Source organism: Cibotium barometz, chromosome 42 (genome assembly GCF_041138505.1).
Source record: "Cibotium barometz isolate CiBa-2024 chromosome 42, ASM4113850v1, whole genome shotgun sequence".
NCBI classification, from domain to species: Eukaryota; Viridiplantae; Streptophyta; class Polypodiopsida; order Cyatheales; family Cibotiaceae; genus Cibotium; species Cibotium barometz.
The window spans coordinates 902,373-917,378 of record NC_141087.1 but is presented as its reverse complement, the minus strand read 5'-3'; the positions used below and the strand labels follow the sequence as shown (position 1 = coordinate 917,378).

At 39.2% G+C, this 15,006-nt stretch overlaps 2 pseudogenes; both read right to left on the bottom strand.

The window, feature by feature from the left end:
• Window positions 1-699: 699 nt before the first annotated feature.
• LOC147614031 (uncharacterized) lies at window positions 700-1,699 on the bottom strand (annotated as a pseudogene).
• Window positions 1,700-2,996: 1,297 nt separating this feature from the next.
• LOC147614030 (uncharacterized) lies at window positions 2,997-10,856 on the bottom strand (annotated as a pseudogene).
• Window positions 10,857-15,006: the final 4,150 nt, after the last annotated feature.

Sequence of the window (15,006 nt, the reverse complement as noted above, 5' to 3'; positions counted from 1 at the left end):
TAATGGGCTCATAAATCTGGTTGATTCTAGGCATGGCTCTGATACCATGTTGAAATTTGAGCTAAATGATGAGCTATGGTGGATCAAACACTAGAATCAACATAATTAACAAAGTGATTAGTAAGTGATTAAGACGTAATTAGTGAATAATTAGCACATAGATTAATGTAGGCATGGATACTCAAAAACCAGTAAATTCTCATTAGGGCTATGCCTTAATTTATAGTGTTTACATCAAGCATCAAATCCCCTTGATTTCTCCATGATTCACTCCCTGAATATCTCCACCTCTTGCCTGATTCTCTCCACCTCTTCTCTTTTCCCTGAATATCTCCCAGAATATCTCCACACTCCTAAATTCCCTCATGCTACCCATTATTCTCTCCCAGTAGATTCTCCTAACCTTTTCACAGGTTCTTTCACAATTACATCTCCTCTTTTACAGCCTCTATCCAAGAGCTTGTTCCCACACACACCCTTTTCACTTGTATATTTCAACATCAGACGGCGCTTAGGGTGCTCTTGCCCCACCTCAAACGGCGTAATGCTTACGTTGCTTATACAGGTCGTGGGACTGGTGTCGCCTCCCCACACACAAGTTCAACGAAACGCTTTTCGTTCCAGACAAGCTTCAACGACTTCTTTCGCAGACAAGCTTCATTATCAAACAAAATTTATTTCGCATAAAGCTTCAACGCTTCAAATCAAGTCAGTCTCTGATGTAAATGTATACCTTGTATGTGACATGCCTCGTGATGTCTGGGCTGTACTATACTGAAATGAGACGGACAACGTCAAGAGAGCATGATCTACTGCTATGCCCACTGGTTTGGCCCCCACTGTGAAATCCTAAATGCAAGGGATGAAACTCAGCTGAGCCATAACATAATCCACTATACTCGCACCATGCCTATGTGGAATGCATGTGAAACCCGCTGATCCAGGAAATCTTTGTAGACCATTAAGAATGGCCAGACCATGTGTAGTAGTTATCTCTGTGAGGTATCTCCCATACTCTATCTGCTCTCTGTCATGTGAACACCTCTCTAGCCCCAACTCACACACATCCAGCTCTCTAAGCATCTCCTCTGAGAGGTGTCATAAAAGATTGTCTGCTGAGAGTTGCCCGTTCGGGCATTGAAGTCCCCTAGAAGAATGATGTCACCATCTCTAGAGAATTCCCATATGTCATCATCTAGTATAGAGAAAGGCGACTGTCCTTTGGGTGTAGCATAGACTGACATACTGGGGGGAAAGTAGCATATGGCAATGTGCAGAAATCGGCACGTGTCTGCTCTCAGCCTCACCCACATGTACCTCGCCTGATCATCTCGTCACACCATATGAAGCAGTGGCTGTAACTCTCCTTGAAAAGCACTGCTACTCCTCCTGAACCTCTACTCCCATGCTCAGATCTCGTGATTGTCTTGTGAGCTGTCTCCCATCTATAACCCGTCTCATGTGGCATTGATTGTCCAAGGGCTTGGTGTTGGCTCTTGCAAGGAAGAAGCTTACCACCATGAGCATTCTCTCTACAATACTTGATCCTCTCTCCATAGCTAGCAGACTTGTACTCCTAAATGAGCCTTCTCTCTCCAAACCCACAATAGTAGCCATGGCTTGCAAGGAAGAAGCTTACCAGGAGCATTCTCTCTACAATACTTGTTGGTCCTTTCTCCAAACCCACAGTAGTAGCCATGACTTGCATGGAAGAACCTTTTCATGATGTATTCTCTCTCTATATTGCTTAGCAGCCATAGCTTGCACTAAAGAAGCTTCCCATAATGCATTGTCTCCTTTGCATTTCCTTCTCACCATTGCCAACCATCCATGAGATGTTAGAGCTCCCATGTTGGTGCATAGGATGCCTATTAGGTCTAGTTCTAAACACAAGTCTTGAATGCACTTAAAGGCAGTTTCTACTAAATTGAAGCAAAGAAGACCAAAGTCATTGTCTTCTGAGGATGAGAAGAGCATTTATCATGTCAAGTGTGCAAATATGTCAAACTTGTACATGTATTTGGGATGACATACATATGCATACAACAAGAGGTAACTCCATGATCTAGGAAGTGCATGATAGATTGGCTCCATACTCTTATCCTAGTCCGTCGTTTTTGGAAGTCTTCTGAGGATGAGAAGAGCATTTATCATGTCAAGTGTGCAAATATGTCAAACTTGTACATGTATTTGGGATGACATACATATGCATACAACAAGAGGTAACTCCATGATCTAGGAAGTGCATGATAGATTGGCTCCATACTCTTATCCTAGTCCCTCGTTTTTGGAAGTCTTCTAGTGTATGATTCATGGATGAGCACTGTTTTGCCTAGTATTGCTGAATTTTTTGTTCATAAGCTGATAATAAACAACATGGTTTCAAACTAAATATCCAACAATGGAGTAAAAAGTAGGAGGTGAAGCTGCTTCCCTAAGGGATTCACGAAACATTATAGGATTACATCACATGAGTGTACAATAGGGGGGTCGTAAAAGGGTAAGAAGGTACATATTACAAAGGAAAGTTCCGTATATAGAGGTAAATAAGGGGAATTTTGTGCATGCAGGTGGCATGTCCTTATTGCTACTAGTGAGAATCCTTTAGGGTACTCCCCTAGTAACAAGTAGGATCATGGTTTGAACCTTTGCTAACATGAAGTTGAAATGCTTAAACCTTTGCCTTTCTACTAAAGTTGACATGGTAAACAGGGTTAGATCTTTGCGTACTTTGTGATCCACATATTATATTGCTACTCGGTGCATCGTAACCAAAAAAGGGCAAGACATGGTATCACGTCTATGAGCTAACACAATAGGCAAAATGATGGAGCCTAAGAGCCAATTTACAACACATATCATCATGTCCCTCGTGAAATCCAAATTTTTGTTCGAGTTACAACTATGAAGTAATCACAGTATGATTAAATTGTCACCACACTTTTCTCAAATGTATGAGTGCCCAAGGTGCACACTGCATAGCCCTCACGGGTCATCTAGTCATCATGATCCTCCTCATCCTTGAGTGCTAGAGAATCCAACTGACATGCTACAGGCCCATTGTTAACTGCAAATACCTGCCATGAACTAATGCACAACATTAAATCTAGAGTACTTTAAATGGTGAGACCACGAATACTGCATTGAAGAACACATTACCTTTTTTTTTTTAAAGTTGGGCGTTAGGAAGCGGGCTTAGTACCCATGGGACCCCCCTTATCCCACAAAGCAGGGGCAAGCTTCAAGGGTGAGGCATCAATCAGGGTAGCCAGCAGGGTTCGAACCCATGACCTAGGTTTTGACAACGAAGCACCTTAACAACTGAGCTACAGCCCGATGATAGAACACATTACCTTCCTCTTGACCCCAAATACCCCAATTAAGGCTCACCTACTGACAGGAGCTGTTTATACGGCAGACATACCTGAAGTCCAGACAAAAGGTGTACCGTTGATATTGTCAGAGTCATAAATCTGCGAAAGCCCACTGAGAAAAATATCGTATAAAGGCTTGGCCTGATGGGAAGACATTGCATCATGGAAGTCCAAACTGTTCCCTTTGAAGACTCCATACAAGGTGAATTGTCTAACTGCAAGAATGCCCAAGATACAAGGACATAACCGTTAAAGACATTTTGGGCACTTCCCTCTTCTGAAAAGGGGCTTGTCTCCCTGGATTCCTAGCTGGGTGCTGTAGGGGCCAAAGGGCTACTGGCACTGGAGCTCTGGTTTTAACGCTTACATTATTCAACATCATGACCTCCTACAAGGGTAAAACCAGCATCTAGGTGGGGATGCAGTGGCTACATTCCCCCAACAACACCTAGCAAGGCATGCTGTGCCTACCCTATAAGCCTCTAGCTAGGACTCTCCCCCATTAGTCCATAACGATTTTGTAGTTTATAGTGTTCATATTACTGTAGGAATGCATCGTAAAGTACTAGAGTGAGTATTTGCATGCAGAGCAGTTCAAGAACAAAGACATACCTACAAGAAGCTCATACTTCTTTTGTATTAGCTATAAAAGAAGGATAATGTATTTCTACCAAGTTCCGCTTGAAGCCACAAGAGGCAAAAAGGATCCCTTGATACTGCTCCTGCTCACTTTCAAAACTGCTGCAAAAGTGCTCCATTCTGTTACTCAAGTTGCATGTGTCCCTTCATGCTAAGTATCACATTATCTGTCGTAAGAAAGCTACGATGGAAAGATAAATCCGAAACCCAAACATTTGCATATGTTTCAATGATTCAAGTACCAGGGTCTTGTTTGAACTGATAAGAGGTGAAAAGGCACAAGATGAAGTAATATTAAATAGTGCCCTACATAAACCCTCAGGCCTGATCACCTGCCCCTCTCCTGCTTCTCCTCCCCCAACCCAAAAAAATCCAATAAAAAATATAGATTGTTTGCTTTAATATTTCTCGTGTTGACGTGTAGACTGCACCTTGCAGACGAAGGCAACCACTCTTCTCATCTCTCACTGTTTTCATTGTCCAGAATTTGGATGTGCTGTGACTCAAGTGGTGCCATCGTCTAGCCACTATTATATGAAGCCTTTAAGAGGCAATGATTTATGCGTTTTCCAGAGAAAAGAGGCCCCCATCAACCTGTCACTCATCAACTTGTCAGTTCAATGGAGAGAACTAGAATAAAAGAGGGCCCCATCAACTTGTCACTTCAATGGAGAGAACTAGAATAAAAGTTACATCACCACTCATGTGCAGTATTCAAGAATCACTAAAAGGAATTAAAAGGAATGTAAGTCAGATAAGGGGAGAATGATTTTCGGGCCAAAAGAATGTGGAATGTTCAATGGTTAAGAAAAGAAAGAGCTGCTCTCCCAAATGCTCAGGAAGGTCACACGACATCATTCCTTTCCATACACAATGCTGCCCCTACCCCTCTCTTTGAGGAAATGTACACTGACCTTCCAAATGTAGTCCGAAACTACATCAGTAGGATGCTCGTGGGTCAATAGCTCGCTTACATCTAGCATGGTAAGGGTTCACATAACATGTTCTCAACACATGAAGCACTCCATTATCTGTTGCGACTTTGATTAAACGCTGAGAATAATAACGTTATTTTCTTGGTTGTGTGCACAGTGCTCTTGAGGTGCTCATTCTAGCCTTCTGAATGAATTCCTGCAACTTTGACACGCATGAACCACGATACTTGAGGGTGGAAGTAAATACCCCACATATCTTTTCTTTCCTCTATTCAAAATTCCCAGGACTCCTGAGACTGAACAAATAATATGTGCCCTCGAATAGCATTCGTGTTTCTTTTGTGCCCATAACTATGTCTGCTCACTGGGGGACCCCTCTGTTCGTGTCTATCAGGTGCTTCATGTTATCATGTTGATGTCTGCTACATATAAAGGAAGTTTACTTTGCTATTTGACTGCCAATATTGAAGGTATTGTTAAGGAGTATTAATGCGTAAACAAACTTCATGTGCTGGTCAACAAGAAACATGAATAATGTGAACGTACTTATGCTCTGCTTGAGGTGGCGTCATCATCCAAGAAGGGCAAGCTCCAAATTTTCTGGCACCTAAAACAAGAAGGAAATCGTGTAATACAAACCACCCGAAAAGCCTTTATTTCGTGTGTTTGCTTTTGAAGGTGTGTTTGTTTGTGCTATAGTATATGCATAGCACATGATCAATGCTACCAAGTGCCAGATGATGTCGCTCAACATAATATGTGAGTGATATTTTGATATACAATATCTATACAGGATTAAGGACAACCCCACCTCCCTCCACATGGGCAAAGGAGGTGGGGCTAATTCAAAATAACCGCTCCTCCTGCAAGCATGAGGAGGAGCCAAATCTCACATCTTCCAATGCAATTTTGAATTTGAATCTAAGAAGATCTCATCTCACATCTTTCAATGAAATCTTTGTATACATGCTTACATACCTACAGATACACACACTTATATATATTATGTATGTATGTGTATCTATAGGTATGTAAGCATGTATATATAAATAGATTTATATGTATGTCGACGCACACACATGTATATTCATGCACACACACACACAACACACAGACACCAACACAAGATACGTACACACATGCATACAAACACACATACACATACTCGCACGCATGGACACACATGCAATATATAGAGATATGCACACTTGCACACATACTCAAGCTTACACATACACACATAAACATATATATTATGTGCATGTGTAAGAGAGAGAATATACATACACACACACGTATATATATTATGTATGTATGTATATCTATAGGTATATAAGCATGTATATATAAATAGATTTATATGTATATCGACGCACACATGTATGTTCATGCATACACACACACACACACATAACACACAGAGACAAGCACATGATACGTACACACACGCATACAAACACACATACACACACTCGCACACATGGACACACTTTCAACATATAGAGATATGCACACTTGCACACATACTCAAGCTTGCACATACACACATGTGTATACATGCACACAAGCACATAAATACACTCACATACACAAGTACATGTGCACACATTAGTGTATGTGTGTGAGAGTGTATAGGGGAAAGAGTGTGTGTTTGCATTAGTACATGTGCATGTGTGTATGTGTGTGTGTGTGTGTGTGTGTGTGTGTGTGTGTGTGAGTGGAGAGAGAGAGAGAGAGAGAAACACACAGAGAGACAGAGACATAGAAGTCTATGTGTGAGAGTGTGTAGAGGGAAAGAGTGTGTGTTTGCATTAGTACATGTGCATGTGTGTACATGTGTGTGTTTGCATGTGTGTACATGTGCATGTGTGTACATGTGTGTGTGTGTGTGTAAGAGAGAGAGAGAGAGAGAGAGAGAGAGAGAGAGAGAGTTTTGACATTTGAGAGTGTGTGCATGTGTATGTGAGAGAAAGAGGGTGTGCATGTGCATGTGTGTGTGTGTGTGTGTGTGTGTGTGTGTGTGTGTGTGTGAGAGAGAGAGAGAGAGATTACATGTAAGATGCATTTATTTGAGAGTGAGCACACCTCACCACTCATCCCTACCATTAAAATTTAATCTAAAATTTGATTAATTAAAATTATATATATGTGTGTAAATCTATTTATGTGTGTGTGTGTGTGTGTGTGTGTGTGTGTGTGTGTGTGTGTGAGAGAGAGAGAGAGAGAGAGTTTCTATGTGAGAGAATGTGTGTGTGTGTGCATGAGAGAGAGAGAGAGAGAGAGAGAGAGCCTGAGAATTTCTATGTAGGAGATAGTTTGTGTGGGAGGAGTAGTGTGTGTTTTCATTAGTGTATGTGTGTGAGAGTGGATTGTAGCGATAATAATATGATGGTGACACTACCAAGTAATATGGTCTTGCAAAGATCGACTCTTAAAGACTTGGTACATTGGGTATACTCTGAATTGGCTATCACTACGACATATGCTTCATACTTTAGTGAGCGTGCTATTCTTGCTCGAATAAACATTCAAGTGGATATTGTGAATAAGACAGCTTTGGATGCAGTGCCTGGTGAGCCTAAGCAATATTTCAGTGCAGATTCAATTCTTGAAAATGATGAAAACTCATTCTTATATTCCACAGAATTTTTGAACACAATCGACCTTCGGGGCGGATATCCACCTCACTGCTTGGTTTTAAAGTTAGAAGCTCCTGTTATTTTGCTTCGTAACTTGGATCCAAGACGTGGACTCTGTAATGGTACACGGATGATATGTAAGGCCTTTCACTCTAAAGTCTTGGAGATTGAAATCATCACTGGTACTAAAGTTGGTGAAAGAGTATTTCTTCCACGGATTACCTTTATATGCAGCGAGCCCAACTACCATTCACCATGAGGCGGAGACAGTTTTCCGTGCGGCTGGCATTTGGCATGTCAATAAACAAATCACAAGGCCAAACCCTAAATGTCTTAGGGTTGTATTTGGTGACTCCAGTGTTTACTCATGGACAATTGTATGTCGCGTTGTCACGAGCACGGTCTCCTCATGCTATGAAGGTGTTACTTGAGGATAACACTAATGTGGAGTGTTCATTTGATGATTTTCAAAGTTATACACCTACAACAAACAATATTGTTTATAAGGAGATCTTGATGACTTCAGAGTGACAAGTCAGGTTTCTTATTTAAGTTCTGCAATTTGATTAATTTTGTTGTGATTTCTTTTTTTATAAATATTTATCTATGGTAAAAGTACCTATTTTTGTTGTTTATGTTTTGACAGACATGTCTAAGATTACCTTTACATTGGACATGCCTTTGTCGAGGATAGTAGGTGAGTTATTCTCTATATTTGCATAACTTTTCTTGATTACAAAGTATGGAACATGACATTCTATACTGATGTCTATCTGTACAAAGCCACCGCTATGGTCAGCTCCTATTATTACAGGTCACGTAGCAGGGATTATGATTGATGCTTATAGGGATGGGTAAGTATAAGTATAATTGTTAGGCATTGTATAAATATTTTTTGAACCTATATATAAATAATTGTATAACCTATTTGTTATGCTTTGATTTTAGGATATTGCATGACATTGATACGTTTATGGTAAGAGTTGTCGACGAAGGCATCGAGATGTACGGGATCAGTGTTCCTGATGAGGAGTGGGGTGTCTATTTGTTTTGGAGAGAGATGGATAGATGCTTTGCATCATTTGAGGGGTATTCAGTACCCAATGACTGGTTGTTTCTTACATCCATCATGACCATTGGTATTCGTTTATGGGTTTTATACTATAGCTCCTCATGTACCATCCACTCGATGTTCTATTGTGCGAGGTAATTTTGATTATGTTTTTCTATTATAAGATTTTTTTGAGATTTTATGTGTCGTTATGTGTCATTATATGCAGGTCCTTTTGAGATTTGATTTATCGTTGTTTCGTTTATGCAGGTCCTTTGCATTCATCGATAGTAGAGCATGTGCGGGATGGATCACTGCTTTATAATAGAGAGCATATCATGAGGAGACAAATGAATGATCCTTCTCATAAGAGAAGATTTCAATTTGTTGATTCCTACATTACTGATTGAGAATACGTATTTTGTGATGCATTTTGAGAATATGTAATATTGGTCCTTTTTGCATCTTCGTATGCTACATTACTATGATATTTTTGTTTTCGCTATAAATCTACGAGACATGGATGTTATTTTGAAATATATATATATGAAGTCACTTGAAATAATGTATTGTTTACTTAAAACATGACCTAAATTGGAGAAACTGAGCCTATTTTTTCTGGAACTCTACCTGCCGCCACAGCAACGCGGGGGTCCAATACTAGTTGCTTCAATTTGTTAGCAACAAACATGAGATTGGGGTTTGCCATCACATACAGGTGTTTTTCTAGAAGAGATGTTGACTGTCTTCCTACACACTCTACTTATAATGCGTGTAGTCCAACTCAACCCTAACCCAAGTCAACTCTAACTAATGGTTGCCTTCGTGTGTCGTCTAGTATAAATGAGACTTTAACGCATATATAACACAACGGTTATTCTCCAGACTTAAACTTGAAATCGAGACACAAGGATTTACACAAAACTCAATTTGTATAACAGATTTCAAAATGGTGATAGTTTTAACTAAAATACTAATCCCATCCAAGTGCTGCTAAGCTACCTATGCAATGCACATGCAAATTTAGTATATTTACGATATTCACACTTCCCAATCATCCCAATTTAGATTTGTTTCTAAACAGCAGCAGAAAATATTAAAAACTTGTTTTAAAGGTCTCCACACACATGTATAGATATACACAATATATATATATATATTAGTTTAATTCCTTTTGTTTTTAGTTTAGATTTTTGTATTTTTGATTTTTTAAATTTTTATCATTTGTAATTTTTTTTATTTTTTAGTTTTTTAGTTTTTATTTTTTATTTTTTAAATAACACTATATACTGTATAGTATATACACCAACACCAACACACACACCCACACTCACACTAGCAGTTATATATAAATATATACGTATAACCTTGCTCTACCTCTCTCTAGCTTGCCTGTTTACCGGTGATCGATCTAGGTCCGGCGATGATGGCGGCTTCTTTTCAGGTTGTGTTCAATCAGTCCTCCATCCACAGAGACAGAGTACTAGGTGACACTTGGGGTTGCAATGGACATTGCAAATCTTCTATAAGAAGAAGAAAACTTTTAAAGTCACCAGTTAGAAGCGTCCATCATAAAGCAAAGGAAGATGCTTTTTCCATTCGAGCATGGAGCCCATACGGATAAGGTCTAAGGTCTATGGAGTCTCATCCTCGTGGGGGGAGGCTTCCACGGAGTAACATTGAAGATCTCCTTCACTAAGAGTTCGAACACTGCCCTCTTCGCCTCCCTCCAATTCTATCTCCACCTCCACTATGGTCTATCCTACGGATGTCTTTGCACCAGGCATCACTCTACGAGCATCCTATCTGAGCTCACGTCACTTTGCCATGGTCCTATTGTCTCCAAGGACCTCTACTCGTCTACTTTCTCTTCAATTGCACATGAAGCATTGCTAGCTAATAGCAAAAATGGAATATCTATGCTGGGGATGCAAAGTGTCACAGCTCGCATCACAATCCGTTGATTGAGTAATTTATATAACACACAAGAAGACGAAACTATTAACTGCTCAGGTTTGCTAGTTCTACAATCAATTGTTTTGAAAGATGGGACAGTTGGAATATTTTACTAGTTGTTGCCTCCAAACCACTTAGACACTCAGTTATCGACAATGAATATACACAATGGTTTAGAAAGAAGCTTACTACCCCCTCACAATGATGGTTTAACAAAGCTCACTTCTCACCCGGCAAGCTTGAAACGCTTGAGTCCAAACATAGTTTTAGCTAATGGCTCCAGAGTTAACTATCTTGCTTCACATGATCATAGATTTTTGAATAAAATACTGGCCGATGATTTGCTATGGCCACCCACGGACGACCAAAAGCCAGCGACCATACCCCATAAGAGTCGCAGCACACCATACCACTGTCCAAGAACATTCACCCCAACCAAAAGCATGACAACATAACCAAAGAGACCCCCATATCCAAAGAGACCCCATATCTAACACCTCTCCAATAACACTAGCTACAGTCCCCTCTAGTATCCCTAACCACCCAAATACTCCTCTTCCACATTGATATTTTCTTTTAATATAGCCCATATACACTATCAAACAGACACATACCTAAAAATTAATCACACAAAACTGATATCATACATCCATGCATATGTCTAAAATGACCTATTATGCTGTGCAAAATCCCGAGATTGTCCCAAAATATGTACAAAAATGGCTAAAATTTAAGGGTTGATATTTTTCTCCCCCTCCTAACTGCAAAGTCATCCTCGATGAGTCTGCTACGCCGCATCAACCTTCATGGTTCAATTGCTCCTCGCTCCTCTATTCCATTGCATGTGCTCTACCTGACCGCTCCATTGAGAGGAGCACCAAAGTATTACAACAAAACTACATCATTGTAACATTTATCATAAAAACGTTATAGCATGTAGTGCATTATATGATACATTCATTAGTAATCTGAATGTGACTAATTAGGACCTCTTAGACCTACCTAGAACTCACACAATAAACATCTCTAAATAATCGGTCAAGTTTACTAACCCCAAACCTTTAACTCCATTATCAATAGCTAGTAGGTTATACAATATAGATTATAGATTAACCTAATAGCTCAGCTTTACTAAGTCTAAATTATAGAGCTTTTTGCAATTTAGCACTACTTAGATTATTTATATTTAAGAGCTCTAGAGGGACTACATTCCACCTAATCCCATAGAAACCTAAGCCTCGAGTAAGTTACTGCCTTGCTATCATAGCCGTTCATGAGATTCATTACAATGGTCTACTTGCCTTTATCTATTTATATCCTTGCATGTATTTTTCGATACTTTTTTTTAGGTCAAAAGAAATAAATAAACAGAGGCAGTATGACTCTATTTGTTTTTTCCTCAGGCTCGGGATAAGGATAATACACACTACCCAACTGCTATAAATAGGTTCTTCATAATCAAGGGAGTAGAGTCCCTCAAGAGATAGAAAACACCTCACAACCAGTATTAACCAGTCTTGATAGATCTGTTAACCAGTCTTGGGAGATCTATCATCTAAACCTCGTTCAACCTTGTAACTAGGTTAATATATAACCGACATTAGCCCCTTTCCAGCTAGTGATCACTAAAGATTTTAAGTTTTTGGTTACTAAATCCAACCAATAAATAGGAAATGACAACAGTGTCAACACTTTTACCTTGACCTATCTAGGAGACCTTATTAGCCACATTCTCAAAAATAATTCTCATGCATGCTTAAACTTAAAACACTTAAGCATTGGAATGATGGCTACAAACAACAATCCTTTGAAAATTAGATGCTTTAGAGGAACTCGTTCTGTATTATCAGCTAAGCTATACTTCTTCTTGACCTGCATACAACACAACTACCCTTCTCGACTATTTACCATGCTTAGGTAGCTTTAGAAATGTGTAAGAAAGGTGAGGTTGTAAATTTTGTGCAGTATTTACTAAAGGTGGATAGAATATTATAATTATAGCAATATACAGGCTACTAAAACAAAACTCTATACTTGTGTGGCTGTGCAAAAGTAGTGAAGCCCCAACCAAAGGATCAACAGCTTGATTAGCTAGGTAACCCTTATTCTTTTCAATTGAGTTGATGATTCTTAGGTTACAAAACTATTACCAGCCTAGAAAACAAAACGACAGAGACAACATAAGTCTAGTATTGATGGAGAAGAGTGTAAATCAACGTCCTATCCTAGGGTCAATTGAGGAAGAAATACATGACTATTTGTTAGATACTAGTTCTAGCATGGCTTCTGAGAGGACATGCATGGACAGGGGCTAGTGAATGGCCTGCAGCAAGTGCACAGGCAGGACTGAAGGATTGGGGTGGAAGGTCGGCTGATGGGTAATTCCTGGAGAGTGGGAGGATGGGAGCAAGTAGATGGTAGACAGGGATGATGTCGTGTCACGTTGCGTCCCCAAGATATGAAAAATAATAAAGCTCTTCTTTTTGGAAAAGAGGACAAAGCTTTTTGGAAAAAATCTTGGATAAGGATAAAGCCTAAAATAATATTTATGGCGCTTTATTTTGAGAAAAAGATGCATAAAAAACAGTGAAGGACATGTTTTACTAAAACCAATTTTTTAGGGGGAAAAAATACAAAAGCACGGTGAGTTTTTTGATAGTTAGCTTTATGAATTTTAGTTAAATAAAGCAGCTTTTGCTTTAATTTTTGTAAAAAGCAAGACCTATATAAGAAAGTTATAAGAGAACATGTAGAGATCATTGAAAGAAGGGCATATGCATAGAGAGTTCTGTGTCCAAATACTCTCTTGTGTATGCTTCTATCTTATAAGAAGTATTTCTCTTCTCTATTGGCGAGTACTTTGCAATCATCTATTCCGAGTAGGTAAGTAATTTATTGTTCAATTTGTTTGCACCACATCTCTCTCTCTCGAAGTAGAAGAGACGAAAAAGAAAGCCGACTTCCTATGACTACCACGGATCCCTACCTTCCCAAGAGTGTTCCACCATCGGTGAGTGCACTTTGGGAAACAAAATTATCCGGTGAGTGTCAAGTTTTCGATGTTTCAATGTTCTTTTACTGTTAAATCTTGTGTTTATTTTGTTATCTCTCTCTTCACAAGAGATCGGGTGCCCATCCGATATCTCTTCCATATCAAACAACGTGCATCCTGACAACTTTGGTGAACCCAATGCAAAATCCGTCGGAATAAGAGTGGAGATCGATGACGAATTCAAAAGAGATGGCGACGTAACAGATGATGTAATAATTTGTTGCTTTTTCTCAACAACAACAAACGAGCCAACAACAACATAACTTGGAGGAGAGGATTTGAAAAGCCACACAGACAGTGACAGATCAACTAGGACGCTTTAAAGAATGGGACATCTCCAAATTTTGTAAAGTTTATAGATCATTTTATTGAGGATAATGGAATTAGAGCTCAAGATGAAGTTACAACAAGTTGGGCTTAACAAGAGACTGGAAAAATGTTAGGGAAGCCGTTAATTTGCTTTGTGAAATGATAAAAAAATGGCAAACTGGAAAAATGTTAGGGAAGCCATTAATTTGCTTTGTAAAATGATAAAAAATGGTAGAGACAAGTTATTTGGAGGAGGTATTGCAGATTCAAGTGATGAAGAAGCACCTAAGAAGCTAACCGAGAAACTAAGTGGAAAATTTACAAAGCTTGGAGAACTTGTCCTTGAACATCTTGTAAAGGGTATACAAGAATTGAACATGAACTTCAAAATTGTCATGTTTGATGATAAAAGTTCAAAATCAAGAGCAAAACAACTAAAAAATGGTAGAGACAAGTTATTTGGAGGAGGTATTGCAGATTCAAGTGATGAAGAAGCACCTAAGAAGCTAACCGAGAAACTAAGTGGAAAATTTACAAAGCTTGGAGAACTTGTCCTTGAACATCTTGTAAAGGGTATACAAGAATTGAACATGAACTTCAAAATTGTCACGTTTGATGATAAAAGTTCAAAATCAAGAGCAAAACAACGATTTTAAAAAGAAGGGTGTATATGGTGTGATAGTGCTGATCATATGTGAAGGAAATGTGATGAATTTGGAGAAGCCCTGAAGAAGAACCTAGTTTTCTAGAAAGAAGGCAAGATTCATTGTAGAGAATTTGGTTTACCTTTACACACAAATTTTGGGAAAGGAGGCATGAAGAAACTTTTGGAGGAAATAATGGCTGGTGTGTCCTTTGCTGAAGTTTCTACTTATGGGGTTCAAGTATGTGCTAAGGAAGTTGTAGGAACTAGGACTATTTGGCCATTTTCCATGAAGAATGCAGAGAAAGGGAAGTTTACTCATAAGGATTTGTGCAAAGTGGGTAATTGTATCTGGAAAAAAAGGGGATGGTAGGATCCTATGATTCTCTCTCAATATGTGCATGAAGC